Source organism: Lepidothrix coronata, unplaced genomic scaffold (assembly GCF_001604755.1).
Source record: "Lepidothrix coronata isolate B3197 unplaced genomic scaffold, Lepidothrix_coronata-1.0 Scaffold103, whole genome shotgun sequence".
Taxonomy (NCBI): Eukaryota; Metazoa; Chordata; class Aves; order Passeriformes; family Pipridae; genus Lepidothrix; species Lepidothrix coronata.
The window spans coordinates 1,758,516-1,777,738 of NW_016690283.1; the positions used below are offsets into that span (position 1 = coordinate 1,758,516).

A 19,223-nucleotide genomic window follows, 5' to 3' on the forward strand; every position below is an offset into this window, starting at 1 on the left:
CTCCATCCCCGCCTCTGCGCGGGCGAATCCGCACAGGCCGAACTTCTGCTGTTCGGGGAGGAAGAGGGCGGCTTTCCCCGAGGAAGGGGGATTTGTGTGGGTTCGCTGCAGATGCGCTCCAGCTGAGCGGAGTGCGGAGGGGCTGTCGGCTGCCGGCCCGCTCCCGGGTGGAACGGCGGGGCCGGGGCGGCGGAGCGGATCCCACCGCGCCCGCCAGAAAGCCCCACACCCAAAATGGTGCGGTTCGCCGAAGCGAGGGGGCGATCCGGGATGAAAGAGGCTGGGGGGAGGAGAGAGAGAGAGAGAATCCGGAGCGGTGAGCTGCTCCCGCGCCTAAAGGATGGGAAGGCTTAGATTTCCCCTTTTTTTCTTAAAGGGCAGGGGGGAAAACAGACCCTGCAGCCAGTTGTCCTCTTATGTCAGGGCTTGAAAGCGCTCCAGCGTCTTCCTGCAGGCTGCTCAACTTCATCCCGTGTGTATGCATGTGTGTGTATATATATGTATATATATATAAAGTACGTATACGTGTGCGCACCGTGTCCCGCGGGCGGCCCGGGCTGATGGGCTGTAGGAGCCGCCCCGCAGCGCCCCGCACCTCTCCACACCGCCCCCGGCCCTCCCCAGCCCTCCCTCCCCGCCCGCCTCCGCGGAGCTTCTCCGCGGCAGCAGCGGAGAAAACGCCGCCGCCGCCGGCATCCGCGGCAGCTTTTGGCGAGGAGCAGAGCGGAGCCCGGGGGGGAGAGGCACAAAAGGGAAGGACGGAGGGAAGGTCCCTCCCACGCCCCCCTCCCCCAAGTTTATGATGGGGGTCCGGAGGAGCAGCGCTGCTCCGCGGCAACCGCTCGCCTGCTGAAAACTTGCTGCTCCGCTTTTCGGGTAAAGTTGCTGCTTATTGTGTCTTTTCATTGTGCTTTTTATTCTTTTTTTTTTTTCCCCTCTCTTCTACCGCTTTTGTCGGAGCTGCCTTGCGCGGGAGGGGGGGCCAGAGGGGGGACGGTGAGGGGGGCTACAAATTTGGTGAGGGTCTCTCCTCGCAGCGGGTGCCCGAGGGGGGCCCGTCCCGTGTATTCCCCCCCCATCTCGCAGGTGAGCGGGGAGGATGCGGCCGCGCGTGTGTCCGGTGTGCGCCCCCCTTTCCCCGTCCAGACCCCTCTGGGAGTGTGCCTCCATGGCCATTGTTTTTCCCGGGGGCTGCGGTGACAGTCCCAGCCGCGGGCCGCTGCCGGGACCACCTTGCCCTGGGTCCCGGAGGACAGCAGGGCTCCCCAAAGCCAGCAGTGAGTTTGCCTTTTTTAAAAAAAAAAAAAGAAAAATTAAGTTACCCTCTCTCCTTCTTGTCATTCCCCCCCGGGAGGGGCAATCTTTCGACAAGTATATTTGCTGAGGAATTTAAAAAATTCTCTGCTGCAACTTGATCCCTGCGTGATGAGGAGCGGCTTGGAGAGACCCGGACTCCAATCCTATTAAGGACTTAGAGAGTTGAGAGTTTTTCCTCTGGACTCGGTGGCTTTAAAACAATCAGGGAGGAGGGGAGGGAGATGGGCTCATCTAGATGCCTTTTCTGCCTCAAGTGATTGCCATCATTTCCTGGGAAACCTGACTTTTCCCGCGCGAAGGTTTAGGATGATTTATCGGTGGTCCTGCTGCCGGCTTTTCCGTTGTTTACGGGCTATTTATTTATTTATTTATTTATTCATCTAGTTAACCTGGGCTTCAAAACTTCCCGGGCCGGGGCTTCGGCGCGGTTGCGGTGCGCGCAGCGATGTCCCCTGCGCGGGCCCGGGACACGGGAGGGCACCGGGCTCGGCCTCCCGGTGCGTGTCCCGAGTGAGCAAATGTCCTGGTGGGGGTGGGGGGGCACCGCCGGCTGAGCCAGCGAAACTTGTGTCTGCCTAGGGCAGAACCCTCGCTTCTCGTACTGCTTCAGGTGCTGGAAAACTTTGTGCGTATAGAAATTAGCATTTTATTGGCGCATCGTGCTTATATTTTTAGAGCCACAGGTAGAGGGACTAGTTGTAAAAACTTGTCCACCCCCTGCCAATCCCCTTCACTTTCTTTTCTAAATTTTTTTTTTTATTATTTTGCAACTGAGGCTCTTGGGATGTACAAGAATTTGAAAGTAAGCGTTTGACTAGCATGTGCATAAAACGGCATTTAAACAAATATTGTATTGGCATTGCACTGTGGAGTTGATGCCAAAAAAGTAAAGCAAATAAGCCATGAAATTCAAAATACACAGAAGTGGGATAGACTGATTTGTTACAAGACCTGCTGATTTGATCTGTTTGTTCTAGCTGCCTTGCTTTAAGAAAAGCTTTTGAGATTTCAAGGTTTTTTGGGGGGGAGGTTGAGGGTTTTTTTGGCTTCTTTTTTGTTTTTTTGTTCTAAACCTAATATACTTCACTAGAAAATAAACTACATTCACCTGGAAAAGAGGATCCTGCTAAATAATTAAACAATTATTTATGTTCCTGGGCTATTCGAAATACAGAATTGCTGCATACATGAACTACAGTTGGTGAATTGGTTTGGTTCAACTTTTCTGATGGGCGGATATGGTAATTTGTATTTTGGCTGGAACTTGAGGAAATGTTGACACCTGTCAAACTTTGAATTGCAATGAAAATGTCATATTGAATGTTATTGCAAAACTGACAACTTTTAAGAAGTGAATGAAATTCATTATGGCTTTTCCACTGTAAACAACTCTTGGAAATTTGTCATTTGATTGAAAGCGTGACCTGTCTGTAGCACTGAAAAGTGCCTGATTCACTGAAGATGAACTTGTTAATCTATGAGTATGTGTATATCTAGTCTCTGGTGTGTGTTTGTGAAAGAGCTGATCTTAAAAGCAAGGTGAGGTAAGATTCACTTGATCTTGAATGTTATTGCTTAAAGTATGTGACTTTGAAGTGCCCAGAAATGCAACTGCTGTTCTTCAAAGGAAAACAGATATCGAGGACTGTTTCCAACTTCCTTTCAATGTCTTTTCTTTTTTTTTTCAGTGTGTCAAAGAGGATGTATACAGATGGACAAATACTATTTGTGTTAGGTCATTCAATTAAAGAAAATTAGAGCCATTGAAGAATTTGAACTAGATGCATATGTCAGTATAAATCTAGCATCATTTCACTGAAGCTGCTCCAGGTTATACTTGGATAAAAGAGAGCAGAACTTGACCTCAGATATCCAATGCGTAGCAGCCTGCGTTCCCAAATGTCACACTGAACACTGAAGTCACATTTAGAAAAGAGAGCCTTTTGGCTGCTTATATATAATGACCAGGATTTTTGTCATTGTTTTGAAAACCAGTTTAAACTTTTATGTCAAAGAACCATTTTTGACTATACTTTCTGCTATTCTGATGATCTTACAGGTTTATACCACAAGTTCCCTTTCAGTAGCACAGTTGTATAGAAGCTGTACAGGCTCTCTATGTGATCAGCTGTATATGGAAAGAGTTATGTGATCGCTGCAGCGTTGAATGACTTGAAAATACATTTTTCATGATCCCGAAACTTTATTACTATTGAGAGAGTTTGAATTTTTCTAGTGAGTTTTCCAGTCCTCTGGCCCCATCTTTTTTATTTAAGGATATGGTAGAGCATCTGACCTAATAGAAACTGCATTATCCTCATTTTCTGCTTCTCAGTACGGAGGACACTTGGTTAACTGCCTCCCCCTGTTTTCAGTGGCCTACTGTAAGCCAGTTGTTTGCCCTGTAGTCTGAAAGGTACACAGATACTTCATGCTTTTGTACTCTGAGAAGTGCTCTGTTCATAGTGAAGTTTCCAGTGCAGATTAGTGAAGGCAGTGGATTCAGTAAGCAGTCACCAAAATCTGTATATATTTGTGCAGCAAACACCTATCTATTGCCCCATCACAAAGCCTCCACTTAATAATCTGGCCAAGGATTTCAAGGCAGTGAGTTTTTTCAAAGAAGCTACTTAGGAACATTAGATGTGACTATAGCATCAAACTAATTAGTTGCCACTCTATTTCTATGAAGCTTCCAGGGCTTTATAGAAATGCGATATTTGCACTTCTCACTTGCTGCTAAGGCATTGAGGTTAAGCGGTCTCTGCTTTTTGTCCTCTTTTTTACTGATGGGAAAGATTCCAGGGCATTGTTCAAGAGCTGCACAACCCCCTTATATACCTGGGTAAATATTTTAAACAGTTGCACATTTGGACAACTTGCCACAAAGCATTAAGTGGTATTTAGGGTTTGCTTCAGCTCTGTTGCCAGGACCCTTTTAAAGAAAACCAAAACAACGGGAGGTATTTGGGAATTAATTAAAACAACACTAAATAAAAATAACAAAGAATGAATCCTGGTATGAGTGACGGGCAAGAAGATGTTGTGTTAGCAGTACATGATTGCCTGTGCCTATCTATGCATATGTACGTACATTTGTGTGTATGCATGCAATATGCCCAGTTCTCGACCTGTGTTTACAGCAGATGCCATATATGGCAAACTGGTGTTTGATGTAGAAGTAATTCCCATTGGATCTTTCATGGTAATCTTGATAGTTCAAGAGGCAAAATTGCAGGTTTCCCTTGTTGAACAAGTGAGTGGAGTGGGTAATCAGATCTAATTTTCTACAGACCAGTTCCAGTTGGGAGTGAGTACATGTTAGATGTGTACAGTCCAGGAGAGGCCACAGAACTTTGCTTCATTCATGCTTCACTACTGTAAAACCACACCCCATACCCTTTAACTTCCTGTAAACAAAATAAACCCAAATACACTAAAGCTGAAATGTGTTGCATGAAGGGAGCAGGAAAGTTGTCCTTTAATTCAGAAGTTTAGAGCTGTGAAAATTGTTTGGGATTTGTGAATATTGAGTACCACAGAAAAAAGAGGCCTTGGTGCCTGGAAATGGACACCCAAATTAGAAAAAAAATGAAAATAGGCTCCCTTGGGCTCCCATTGTAATGAGTGGAAGCGTTTCTGATACTGTCATGGGCACAACTGCCCAAATATATTAGTCAGTGGTGAATCTTTTCTCATCGTTTCACAATTATTTGCGATCGGGCTGTCACCTTTCTGCAATTATAAATATTCTAAGAGGAAACAATATAAATTAGAATTGTAGGTACCAGGATCTTTGTACTGGATGTATTTCTTTTTACTTTCTAAGTGTTCTTTTTCATATGAAAAGAGTCTAGCAGCTTTATCCTTATTCAAGTCTTTTCTTTTTGTATCTGCTGGGGAGAAAACCATTAATTTTAAGGAATGGTGAGAGTAAGCCTTAAGCTGTCTTTGACATTTTAGTTTAACTTGAATAGGTTAATTTTTTTTTTTTTAAAGAAAACAAGTTGGTGGGAAGTGTGTTTTAACTGTGAGCGCCCGATTTCAACCATTAGCATAAGAAAAAAAGTTTTAGTGCATTTACTATTGTATTGAATGAAGAGTTCCAACAGTCAGGGAAAAGAAAGTAAAAGGCTGTAAAGAAATGATGGTCTATTCAGATTATTCAGCAGCCCAGAGCTCTGGTCATCTGCCTCTGAAATCTGTGATCGGGATATCACTTTTATCTTCCTGTGCCTTTCTCTCGCTTTTTTCACATGTTCACTTTTGTCAAGGTTTATTGATCACGTTTTCTTCTCTGCAAATCTGTGGAAAATTTAATGAACCAAAAACAACTGAGAAATAAAAGGAACTTTTTATTCATTAGCCACTAGATTGAATTTTGTTCTATAGTCACTACCCTCTTGCCTCCCATGTGCCTCATTGTGTCACTTCTGCAGCAGTTACAGTACGTACAGTGGGGATGGCTGCATTATTAATTCTCTTCCAGAGAAAAGTTTGTTTAATGTTGTGAACTCATGGCAGCCCCAGCTCTGCTGCTTGGCTCTTCTCTGTCCTCCTGACATTCAGATTCCTGACTGTGATGCTTCTGTCACTAAATACCTTTAAGTGTGTATTCCGCAGAGCATTTACCTCTTCAAGAATGAAATGTATTTGCTGCCTAGCAATTAAACCCAAATTTAAATGATTGCAGATTAGTAGTAGTTATTTACAGTCCTGATTGTTTTGGTGCTGTGATCCTTGTTCATTACACATCTGCTTTGCCGTGGTGCTGCCCCAGAGCGCTTTGTGATGCAAATGCTTTTGTTAACTTACAAATAGTTTCAGTATCTAGATCATCTCAGGTGACATATTTAAGTCTCTTCTTTTTTCCCAGATGGACTTAAAAAGCTGTAATTAAATGTGGCTTCCAGTATGATTAAGCTTTGCTAACATTTTCCATGGAACGATTTACTTGAACTCTGGCACTTTCTGAACCTGTCACTAGAAGATTTTTCAATAAACGCCCCTTTTAACATTAATTTCATTTCATTTAGTGCAGCTTGTAAGTGTAGGAAAATGAGTTAAAATGAAGCATATATCTGCCTGAGAGATTTCTTGGGTATTTCTTGATTCTAAAGAACTTCGCTGTTACCCTGTGTTAAATGCTAAGGTGTAAATCCCAGGGGAAGGAAAACCATAGAGTTCTGTAGAATAGTCCCAAATACTCTCCTAATGAATAGTAGCATCAATGCTGATACTTTTAGGGGGTGAGCTAAAAGCTGCAAAAGGGAATCTGTACTTGAGCTTGTAATTTCAGCTACAGTAATGGCACATCTGTGACTGCATCTGTTTTTCTGTGCATGGAGTGACTCTCTGTTCTGTAGCAGTACACACCTGCAATCTTAAACTGTCTGTAAACTAGAGAAAGGACTTTGTGCCCAGCACAATCAACCCTGCTGGGAGAATCTGGGCTTCTGTTTGAGGGGAAAAAAAAAGGTAATAAAGTCTTCCATTCTCTGTGAAAGGTGGGATTTTAGTGTAGATAATTCCTTCAGATGAAACTAAGGAAATATCTCCAGAGGAAGATACCTACTCTGGGATGCTCTGCTGCACAGTGGAAGCCAGTGTGGGTTCAGCCCCTCAGAGATGGACCCCTGTGGGTCCCTCACCCCTGGCGTGAGGTGGCAAGTACCCCCCAACAGAGGACCACCAGGTTCTTCCCAGGATCTGCAAGGGATGATCAGCTGCACAGCTTAATTCCTGCAGTAGCAGTGGAAAAATTTCGAGTGTTACAAATGCAATTCAGATGAGTAGGAGATGCTGTAATATCACAGTGCTGTGGCTTATATTCATTGCTGGGAGCTTTAAATATCCATCTTTGGAAGTTAAATCCTTTTTTTGTATAAATGTCCTGTGTATTTAGTGATTATATTCTCTTCAAGCAAGTGGTTCAACTGGAAATTGTCTCACACTGTGTTAAGCAGTTTGATTCTGTTGCTAAAATTCATTGAAAACTCCTTGAAAACATCCCACCAATTTTTTTTTTTTTTCAGCTTGGAAAGTGGCATCCCTGGCTAGAATCAGTATATTGCTCCCCTCCATGCTGACCTGTGGAGCTCTATTAGAGTCCTTTTATCACGCTGTCTTTAAAAGCAAGGTCTGTTGATTGCAACAGTGTTAAAAGAGCATCAGTTCCCAACACCAAGATCGCTCCTTTTCAGAGCAATCCTCAGCAATGCCTCTTTGTGCAGTAGACAATGCAATAAGTCAGACAGGACTTTCTGAGCCACCTCTATAAGGAACTGTAAGGGCTGCTGAAGTACACTTGTGTTAAGTTGAATTGATTGAAATTTAATGGCTGTTAGTAGCTATGAATGGTAATGATTTTCTAGAGTATCTTCACCATGCTTGACATTAATAACTGGAGAGTGTGTATGTGTGATGCTAGTATGTTATTCATTTTTAAAGATGCTTTCTCCCAGCCCTCTTTCCCATAATTTAGTTGTTTTGATGCTTCGGAAAAAAAATCTTGGGCTTCGAAGAGCACGTACATCTTGTCAACATAATTTTGAGCTCAAGAATTTTATTTTTTCCAATTCCAACATAAATCAGACTACAATATAGTGAGAATGATGAATTTGTTTTACATGCCATCATGAATTAATGTTATGCAAATAGAAGCTTTACAGGTGCCATGATTTACTTAATAATTTCAAGTTCTAATATTTAAGCTCATTCATTATGTTTGAGTAAAAAAAACACCACCACAGCATGTTCATATTTTAAAACATGAAATGTGAGATTTGTGTGCATTTACTGTGTGTAGTTGCTGTGTAAGCACATTTGATGGCTAAGAAAGAATCAATCAGTGTTTGCATTCAGCATCCTATGCCTGTAGATGTTACAGAGACATTTCAAAGAGAATAATCAAATATTTGTGTGTAAGGAGAGGAAGATGGTGGTAAAACATCCTATATGGACACAAAGAAGCAGAAAACTGCCAAAGCAAAGTTTTTGGCCTTTCAAATTTGATCAGGGTAGCACAATTTTGCTATGCAAAGTGGCCTTAATTTCATCCTGAGCAGTTTGCTACAAAGTGCTCCCAGACCTGCCACCTTTGCCGTATGGTGAGGATAAGCTGAGGAGCTGGTGAGAGCTATAGGCATCCTGGGTCAAAGGTGAATGCGAATGTGATCGCTGGGTTTTCAGGCTTTGATATAATTTTTAGTGTGCTTCCCAAAGGCTAAGGACAAAGGGGAGAAAGTTTGACACGTAAATACATCTTGAATCTCTGCAGATAAGAATAGATTTTGATTTTATTTCTCAAAAATTGAGGTCACTGTGGTTTGATGACAGGCTGAAAGCCCATCACTCAATTTTTTTTCTGTTTCTTACGTTTCTCTCTTTTTTTTTTCTTTTCCTTCTTCCCCAAATGAACAGACAGAATCTTATTTTTGATACATTGTACACGTTGAGTTAGTGACAGCATATTCAGGTTTTCAAGTTTGTGGCCCCAGGGTCAAGGTTTAGTTAGCACCAACGCTCCCTGTCCAGGTAGTAAGAATTTTACTGATAATGCCACACAAGAATCAAAGCTCTTAAATTAGGTAACTTAGTGAATTAAAAGTGAATCTTTCCAAAATACATTTCCACCATGTGTTTCTATGATTGCTACAGCCATTAGTTGTGGGAGTAGGCTTAAGAATTGGTCCTTGACCTCTTCAATCCCAGGGGACCACTGGCCAGGGAGCAGAGTGGCACTTGGGTTTTAGTAATTCCAACAACTCTTCTTTTGCTCTGTGTTCTTGAGGAACTCAGAGGAGAGAAATTCATTCGGATGTGCTGTTCAAGCCAAGGATTTAGCTGGGTGTTAAAGGGCCACTTGGGAAGTGGCACATACTGTATGTACCGTGATCAAGTTAATTATGTTGCTTTGGCAACCCCAGCTTTGGTATTTCCTGACTAGGATTCGTTGATGGAGTCATATTCCAATATCTAGCGTCATCAACACTAAAATCTTTTACTAAATCAGGTCTTTTTTGTAAAAAAAAAGTAGCCGGAGGATTTTTCTGAGTGTTAACAATTCATTGTTTTACAGGCTTTTAGTTGAAATAAGTTTCTGTTTAGAATTTTAAAGTATAATTCCATTGTAGGAAATACAGTAGCAATACAATTGATTTTTCCAATGGACTCCAAGTGATTGTTTTAGAATTCCTTTTGTGGAGAATTTCGGCATTTTGAGGTTTTATTTCAATTCACAATAAGTTAGATTTGGAAATCTTAAATTTCTTTTTAAACTGCAGTAACTGTATTCCTAACGTTGCTCTTTGCTTCTGAGAACTGTAAGGGAACATGGGGCCAAGCATAGTACCTATGTTACTGAACCATGTCCATGGCTAATTTTTTCATCTTTGATTTATTGTGTGTGTTGTTGGGGTCTTTTCCCCATTTTCTTTAGAGAAAAGGGAACTAAAGGGAAAACATTGTACATATTGGGGTTGCATTATCTCAGCAAAGCACCTAATTACAGACTCTGCTACAGCATACTTAATCTCCATTTTCTATTTGAGAAAACGTTCTTACTTCTGCATTTTACTCCAAGGCCTCTGGCAGGGCTTACTAAAATTTAAACTATGCTTTAGACTTCTTCTGAGAAATTCATTGGTGCTGCAGGTGAGTTCATCTCTCTGGGACAAAGCAAACGGGGAAGTGGGTGGTGAAAGGCAGGTCTGGATCTGTGTCAAGGGGACGGGGATGAAATGGGGCAGTGCTGGCAGCTGCTGGAGGTTGCACCATTCTCCCAGGAGTGTGCAGGATGAGGGATCCTCCTCTTCTGCTTTCCAGAGGGCATTTCCAAGGTACAGATGGCAGGATCTTTGCCAAGGCATTTGTTTCCTTTTATCTCTTCTCAGAGTAGAGAGACACCCTGGAGCCAGACTCCATCCAAGCTGTTGATGGTGGGAGATGAGCAGGGCTTGCTTGGTAGAGGGGAACTCACTGACTGTGAGGTGGCATTGCTCTCTGCTGCCCATTCTGGGCTGGCCCAGTTTAGGTCACCTTGGGTTCCTCCGCACCATCTGATGGCTTGCCATGGGGGCTCTGCCTCAGATTAGGCTGGAAACTTCTAGTGCATTGCGTGCAGTCAGGTGACAATGTGCTCCAGCTTTCAGGTTGAAGGAAAGGGGCAAAAAACAACTTGGGACCCCTAAACCTGGTCATCTTGGTGTATTCCTCCTTTGCTGTTGAAGAGGCAACTCTGCAGTCTAGGGCAACCTCCTGGTATCACTCTGTTCCCTCCTCCTGTCACTGCATTGGAATAACTAGTGCATTCATGGGGTTCACCAGAATCAGATCTTCAGCGAAGTGTAGGAACCTCTGGTGGAAGTGAAGAAGGTAACCACTCAGGATGTCCTCTTCAAAGTGACTCTTTTTTCTTCAGACATCCTTTTCTCCAGGCGTGACACAACCTAGGTGCTACCACCTGGGGCTGGCTGCATGTTAGCCCAGCTGTAAGGAAAGGAGAACAGTTGAGGGGGTTTTTTTGCTGTTTTGGTTCCCCCCCCCCTTGCCATGTGTTGTTAGTTGCTAGGATGAGGTCTGTGCTCCTGACGTGCCTTCTGGGTGTGCTAAACCACTTGCCCCACGAACCTCCCATGTAGGCTGGACTGGGAGTCCTTGGTGTAGCAGTTCAAACAAAGTGCAGTGCTGCAGGTGCTCTTTTGCTGCCTGATTGCTTCAAATGTCACACCTACCCTTGGCTTAACGTCTGTGCTATTTCAACATCTCATGTGAGCTAATGGAATTTAGGCATCACCCGTTTCTCTCTCTCCCTGGAGGTTACAGATTTCCAGATACCCTTGAGATGGAGTTTTAAGGTCATCGGTGGCATTTTTAGGTCACAGAACTGCAAGACCTTGTCTTCTTGCCAGCTAATCAAGTGACTAATTAGTTCTTATATCGCTGCTGTTATCTTTTTCTCCAGCTTTGGTTCAGCTCTGCAGGATGAAGCCTGCAAGATGACATCTGAGAATTATTTGATTGGAAACTTAGAGACAGATATGGTCAAGAGACTCCATATGAGCAATCATCGGTGCCTGTGTTAGTCTGTGTACCTCAATTCATCCATGTATATTAAAGCGTCTGTTAAAGCACAGTATTTAAAAACAGCCTTCCTATAAGCCTTTCTATGATTATGGCAGTGAAGACACAGAATGCACAGCACTTTTAATTCCATAGTAATTTGGGTAATTTCTACAAGACTGTATTTTTAACAGAGCGTACATATATTTTAGTTTATTTTGATGTACAAGTGTTTTTACATCAGGGCACTTTATCCTGCACCCTCTCAAATGCTCACAAATAGGAACTTGGGCAGTGCAAACCTCTGTGTGTATCACAGCCACATTAACCCACTTTATTTCCCACTTTTCTCAGGTGTTGATGGCATCTGGTTGTGACAGATGCTTTCCGATAAAGCCTTCAGATCAACATGCCTTTGAGACATCAGTGCTCTGTGTTGGTACTTGCAGACTGCTGTATCCAAATACTCTTCTTTAATTGTCTTATTAAGTAGAGAATTAAGCTCTGTGCTTTGACTGTTTTGGTGCCAGTGATTCTTATTGCAGGCTTTGGCACGGCACCACGTTGTGTTTTAAAGAGACAGCATCACTTTAATGATGTGGGAATTGAGTTGGAGGATAAAAATCCGCTGAGAAAATGGCTGACTGAAAGTACAGTACGTAAAATCTGATTTTATGTTCTTCCCCTCAGACTGTTAGGTGGGGGGTTTAGTTCAAATGCCTGCGATGATTTAAGAAATAAAAAGCAGAAATTCTCCCTGCTGCCAGACCACAGGCTCCTCAGCGCCAGACTTGCAGACGAATGTCACATGTTGCTGTATGTTTTGAAAGCATACCATGTGTTATTCTTTAGCTGTCTCAGTCTTCCCCCACAGCTATATCATCTTCTCCCTAGCCAATCTCACAGAAAAACTTCTAATGAAATAAATTTTCTTCTTCCCCCCATTCGGTGCAGACCTCAGGATGTGTTCCCCTGTACCTGTCACTCCACCTGAGGGTCTCTGCCCGCAACTGTGCAGAAGTGATTTTAATTTGACTTCATGTAACTCTGCCTCTTATGCTTTAAATCAGGCACTTTTGACACTGATATTGCAGCTTATGTTGTGCGTTAGGATCAAGAGCTCACAAATGACTAAACATATGGTTAAAACTTTTTTTTTCATGAAATATAATATGTTTCAGTTTAACTCGGCTGTGGGTCTAGATAACGAACCACCACAGCTTACCATTGGAATCATTGCATTTCCAGAAACTATTTTTTACTCTTTCTTTTCTACTGTCTTGGATTAATGTTTCCTCCAGCTAATGACAGGACTGGACATGCAAACTAGATTAGAGCATAGTGTGAATAGTATGAGCTGAAAATGCTGGCATCTCACTTTATTGCCTACAAGGTTAAGCAGTTTACTGCGAGGTCACAAGAAGTAAACTGAAAGCAAACAGGCAAATTAATCCAGATCTCTTGGGTTCCTCCAGTGATGAGAGCGGCTCCCAGGGCATTTGCCAGTAAAATGTTCCTTTGAACTATCCCCCTCCACCCTGCCTGTGCCCCCAACCCACAGCAATGGAGCTTTCCCACTTATGGCCAACTTGCCTACAGATGGGAGGTCAGGGTCCAGCCACCTGTCAGGTACTGTGTGTCACTCCAGCAGTGTGGCCACGGGATGTCACTCCTCCTCCTGATCTACGGTGCCAGGATGAATGTGGCAGAAGAGGTGGCAACAGCAGCCCAGCGCTGCAGCTCTCGTGAATGGCAAAGGCTGCTTTGCATTAGAGCTGCTCCCCAGGGCTGCCTTCCACAGGAGGTCTGCTCCTGATTTCAGCAGGAGTGGGAAGCAGCCAGCACTTTTGCTCAACATCTCTATTAAGTTCACCGCACGAAAAAAAAAGGCTACTTGGGAAAGCCTGATGCTTGGGTTTCTGCAGAAAAGAGCTTTGAGTTGGTCTAGTGGTAGAACTTCAGATCACATCTCTAATAAGCAAGAAACTGCTGGGGAGTTACAGTTGGATAAAGGGTAGATGGTGAGGGCTGGGAAGACCAGAGCAGCTGGTGTGAGGGATCATATGTGCATCACACCTATGTGTGCTAGCTAGACCTCTGCTGAAAATTCATCATATTTCATTTGTATTCTTTCTAGTTTTCCGTTTTTTTGGTTTTGTTTTTCTTTTTTAAACACTGCCATGAGTGGGATTTATGCAACGCCTGCATCCAGCTGCACCTTGTAATTGTAGGTGGTGTTTCCACCAGCCTGAGACCTTAGATGCTGGATGTGCCATCTGATGTCCTAGTTTGCAACCATACTGACAACTGAATGAGTCTGTATACTTACCCTACTCAAAAGCTTAGATTTGAATCCATGTTGAAATGCCGAATCGCAGCCTGTGTCTTGAGTGTCGGCCTTGTAGCTCTCCCTCCAGTAGAAATGAAAGATTTACTGATTTTCTATGAAAACAATAATAGAAAGTTTGTGTTTCTCATTTAGGTGTAATTATGAGTGTGATGCTTGAAAGGTGAGGTGTACTGTGTTCAGAAAAAAAGCTGGCAACATCCCATGCAAGTGCAGGGTTTCCACCAGGCTGTGTCTCTGACAGATAGGTTAGACAAATCCTGCTGTGCCTGGGCCCTCCTTCCTCACCAGTTCCTCATGTTTACTGGGGAAGTCCAGTGCTCAAACCGGGCTCAGCAACTAGCTGTATTGTACTGGCAGAAATATGGCTGGGACATGTAAGTGCCCATGCTGGTCCCACCAGCCTAAGAGAGAGTGACTCCTGTGTCCTGACTGGTTGAAATGTATACCTTGTGTCTATGGAGAGGAAGAAGATGCTCATCTCCCACCAGGGGTATCACAGGGGAGACTGCTGGAGAACAGGGGTGGATTAGGCTGCAGTGGGGTGGGGGACCATATGGAATTGAGGTAGAAAGATAATGGAGTAGAGGGGAAGAATCACCTCCTTCAACCTGCTGGTCACACTTCTTTTGTTCCAATATGGTTGATTTTCTGGGCTGCAAACAAAAATTGCCAGGTCATGTTGAGCTTCTCATGAACCAACACCTCCAAGTGTTTCTCCTCAGGGCTGAGGCGAATCCATTCATTTCAATCCATTCTCTGCCCAGCCTGTGTTTATGCTTGGGATTGCCATGACTGAGGTGCAGTCATGTTAACAAGTTGGCCTTGTTAAACTTTATGAGGTTCATATAGGCCCATCCCTCAAGCCCATCAAGGTCCCTCTGGATGGCATCCCTTCCCTCCAGCATGTTGACCGCGCCACATGGCTTGATGTTGTTGGCAAACTTGCTGAAGATGCACTCAATGCCTCTGGCCATGTCGCCAGCAAAGATGTTAAATAGTACTGATGCCAGTGCCAGCCCCAGAGGAATGCCAGTCGTCATTGGATTCCACTTGGGCATCGAGCTGTTGAATGCAACTCTTTGAGTGTGACCATCCAGCCAATTCCTTATCACCTGAGTGGTCCATCTGTCAAATCTGTCTCTCCAATTTAGGGACAAAGATGTTGTGCAGGACAGTGTCACATGTGCAGAGGCACATGTCCAGGTAGATGGTGTCAATCGCTCCTTTCTTGCCCATCAATGCTGTAACCCCATTGTAGGAGAACACCAGATTTGTCAGGGCTGATTTGTCCTTAGTGAAGCCATGCTGGCTGTCACCAATCACTCCTTAGTTTCCATACGCCTTAGCCTAGTTTCCAGGAGGATCTGCTCCAAGATCTTGCCAGAAACAGAGATGGAACTAACTGGCCTGTAGTTGCCTGGGTCTTCCTTTTTAAAAATGGGGGTTATGTTTTCCCTTTTCCAGTCAGTGGGAACTTAATTAGACTGCCACAACTTCACAAATATGATAGACAGTGGCTTAGCCACTTCATCCGCCAGCTCCTTGAGGACACATGGCCTAGTTCCTTTGAAGTACTGGTATTTATATATATAAATTTATATATATAAATTTTGTAGATCTGGTACCCTCATTGAGAGCGCACAGTTGCTCTGTATATCCCACATTCATAACAAAGAGCTAGTGAGTGATGACTGCTTTGTGAGATCATGTGTGTCCGAGAGGGCTTTCTTGTGTGTTACTGTTTCCCTCTCTTGTGAATCTCTGTGACCTGTTTGAACTAATGTGCTAGACATGGAGCTATGCCTTGAAACCATCCAGAGCTTGCATTAGAAAAGAACAGCGACTTACCCTGCAGCCGTCCATAGACAGCCAGTAACACACATGTACTGTGCTTTGTCAGCATACAAGTATGCAGGGGCCCTTCGAGATATCTGCTATAAACTGGAAAGGTCCACCAGGTTTGGGACTTGGATTGCTAGGACAGACCTTTCCTTTGTAACATTGTCATGGTGGCACATGAAAAGCTACCTGAACCTGATCCCCTTGATTTATGAAAGAACTGGTTGTAAGTTTGGTTATTTCCCATGGGGCTTCTGAGAAAGCAATGCTTTCCCTGCCCTTTCCTTATCTGAGAGAGCCCTTCTTGTGGTCTGCAAAGATCACCTTACTTTTGGGGCATTTGTGGGACGTGTATGTGTTACGGTTCTGGTTGGTAGCAATGCCTGCACGGATTATCTTAGAAAAACTATTGCATTACTATGTAGGAAGTTCATAGACCTTTTGCAGTCTGCTTTTTTAAGGGAGATCTTGGCCTGAAATTCATTATCTTTAGCAGAAGAGGCAGTGCCCCAATAAAAGAGAAGGCTGGCATATGAAGTTATTAGCTCTCTGCTGCTAGACCTGTGGGCTAGTGCAAAACCACTTTTAGCTCGCAGCCAGCCACAGCATGTGCTGCCTCTTGGCTCATGTGTAGCTAAGGGACGTGAAGGAGTCACAAAGAGACAGATGCCCAGACAACCTGGTGGCAGCTGGGGTAAATACTGTTGGGGAAAGAAGGGATGTAAGGCACCAAACCCGTAGGAAACCAGTCTTCATTATTTCTGCAACTCATCTGACAACTCGCGCGCTTTTATTAACTTTTTATTACAGCAAAAGTGACTAGAATAGAAATAGTGTAGGTGCCAAGGGGATAAACAGTGAATTAAAAGGATTAAGGTCTGAACATTTTATTGCTTTTAGAAAGATGTTATTAGATTTACTAGCTTAAGTTAAATTTACATGACTGAATTACTTCTTAACTTAGTAATGAGTTTTGTGGGGAAAAAAACTTCTGTTTAGGTGTTTTAGAAGGACTTAATCCAGAATACATCATAACTCTTTAGGCCATTATGGAAGAGTAGAGCAGCTATCCTTTCTGTCCTAAAATAAATGAGTGCTGACTGGGATTTGAGTCTTCTGGAAGTCAGTGTGACCTGCACTTTGTGTAGGAATTGATAGCGGGTCCAGCACATAAGATAGCAAGGGAACTATTCCCAGTGTTATGTTAGTTATATTGCCAACTGTGATATTTTTGATTATTTCAGTTTTCATAAACTTTTGAGACACTTGATATGGTTTTTTTTAACACATAAAAGTCTTTGTTTTCTGAAGACAGCTCATGGCAAACTGACGACTGACAGTGGCAATTCTGTTTGAGATCATCTGCAATAAACTTCTCTCCTGATACCTGTCAAAGTCATCAAGTCAAGCCAAACTCCAAGCTCCTGCACTTTATAAGGGTTCAGGGTTGCTGGCAGTTTGTGTGTTGGCTTCCTCTGAATCCACACTGCTTGTGTGTGGCTCTTTTTCCCCCCACAGCTCCTCACGCAGCACACTTGCATATTGGACAGAGTCCAAATTTCCTCCCTCCTGGGGATTCCTTTGCTGTTAATTTAAGTGATGGCAAATGCAAACTTCTTGCCAGAGCTTGCTGTGTGTTTTTGGATGCTTTCTTTAGCTGTTCCCTGAGGGGTCAGCTTTTGTCCTTCCCCATCATGCTTTCTGCTGTGGGGAGGGAGGCCTTAAACTGGAGCTGATCAGTCCCACCTGGCTTTGACTGCATCTCTGACATGGCTTCGGGATCTCAGTGTCTTTCACAGTTTTGGAAGACTTTTGCTTTGCTGACATCTGTACAGAGCTGGGCTTTATAATAACTTGAATGTATATGTAATCCTAAAAGCAGAAGGAATCATTCATGCCTATAGTAGGGTGTGTTTAAGTTCTTATTAGATGGTTGTCTGCAGCACTGTGACTTGATGATTTTAGATACTAAGTGGAAGTTACACTTAGGGAGGGAAATGCAATTTTTAATAGGTATACAAAATAGCTTTTCTCTTCAAAAGTCATGTGGTGAAGACATGGTGTTAGTATGAGACAGAGTGAATGTGTTGAAGACAAGTGAATGTCCGTTTGCTGTAAGCCCAAACTGTAGATTTATGGGACATCTTCTCAAACTGGGGATGTTCACTTAGATCAGAGCACAGTCTGGAAAAGCACTCTATCTCCTTCCAGGTAGACCAGCAGTAGCCAGGAAAGCTGAAAGGCAGCTCTTCTGTTTGAAGTCTTCTGTGCCTTTGCTCACTTCCCTCCATGGTGTCTGCCCTTGTCACCGGAGGGGGCTTCATTGCCTGCCCCAGCCACAAGTTCTGCTGCCCAGGATTATTCTCCAGGGCCTTTGTCCTGCTGCATGGCTTGTGCTTGCACAACTGAGAACCCATTTAGTTGTGGGTTTACCCCATCAGCTATTTTCAGAAGTCCTTATTTGTCCAGACAGTTTTGTTGGAAGAGCTGTGCAGCAGGACATGTTCACAGGACGGGGAAGAACAACGCTGGCTTTATGAAAACACAGGTGTTAGAGGAATGTAATCTGTTTATGCTTCATTTTACACATTTCAGAGTGTTTTCTGTGACCATCCAGGCTGTTTTAAAAGGCAGAGTATTTGATTTAGCACAGAAGTATGTAACGCCAGTCAGTGCATAGGTGGGAAGGTCGTGGTGTGGTGTCCCCTTTCCTGCTGGGTTGAAAGTCTCTGGTGGATTCATAGAAATGCTCTGTGATGGCACCTGGTAAACTAGTGGAAATGATGGTGGAGTGCTCCATCATGACATCCTGGATGGAGTAATAAAAACCATCAAATCTGGAAGCAACATGGCTGGTGGACTCAGTGTTTGGCGAAGGTGATTTGTGCTTGCAAGCAGCAGCACGTCACTTCAAAATGTGATACAAGTAGGAAGAACATCTAGACTATCTGGGGAAAAAAAACCCCAGAGGAATAACATCTCGGATGCAGCAACTGTTGGGATACCAGGATCTGCCAGAATCAAAAGCTGAGCCTGAAGATCTTACAAATGTGGTACTTTTGGTAACCTAAAAAGACCACAAAAAAAAAAAATGTTTGGTTGCTCGTCCCGTGCTGAGGCGGCAGCTGGGACTGAGGACATACACTGGTAACTGCAGGAAGCGTAATGCATTCAGGTCTGCTTCACTCCATTACAATAGAGATTGACAAATTGGAGAGAGTTCAGGAGAAAAAAAGAAGTAACAAGAGAGCTTGAGGGATTGACTTACAAGAGAAGACCGAAAGAGCTGAATATAGATAACTTGGCTAAAGGATGACAAATGGGGTGGTTGAGATATAAATCTACAAATATCTGAAGGGTGTAAACACCAAGGCTATGAAGAATTATTTAGAGTGGTACAATGGGGTGTAACTAGAAGTAATGGGATGAAATTTAAGAGAAGGCAAATTTCAGTTGAATAATGGGAGAAGCTTTTTGACAGTATGATGTATTAGACCATGGGATGCTCTTCCAGCAGTAGTCCTATTGCTCACTACTTAGGGCACAACCCTGTTTGCTAAGAAGCCAGAGTTTTCCAGAGTCTTTATTAAGGACAGTTTCAAATCATGCCTTTGGTGTTTTATGTATTTGATGCAGAGGCATGCAAACCATACAT

The 19,223-nt window shown here is 43.6% G+C and overlaps 1 protein-coding gene across 1 annotated transcript in view; it reads left to right on the forward strand.

Annotated features, from left to right (window-relative positions):
- The first annotated feature begins 795 nt into the window (after positions 1 to 795).
- GLI2 (GLI family zinc finger 2) overlaps positions 796 to 19,223 on the forward strand; it is a 190,831-nt gene continuing 172,403 nt past the window's right edge. The window contains exon 1 of the mRNA XM_017823590.1: positions 796 to 876. The gene's annotated coding sequence lies outside the window, so the exon portion shown is untranslated. The remainder of the gene's footprint in view (positions 877 to 19,223) is intronic.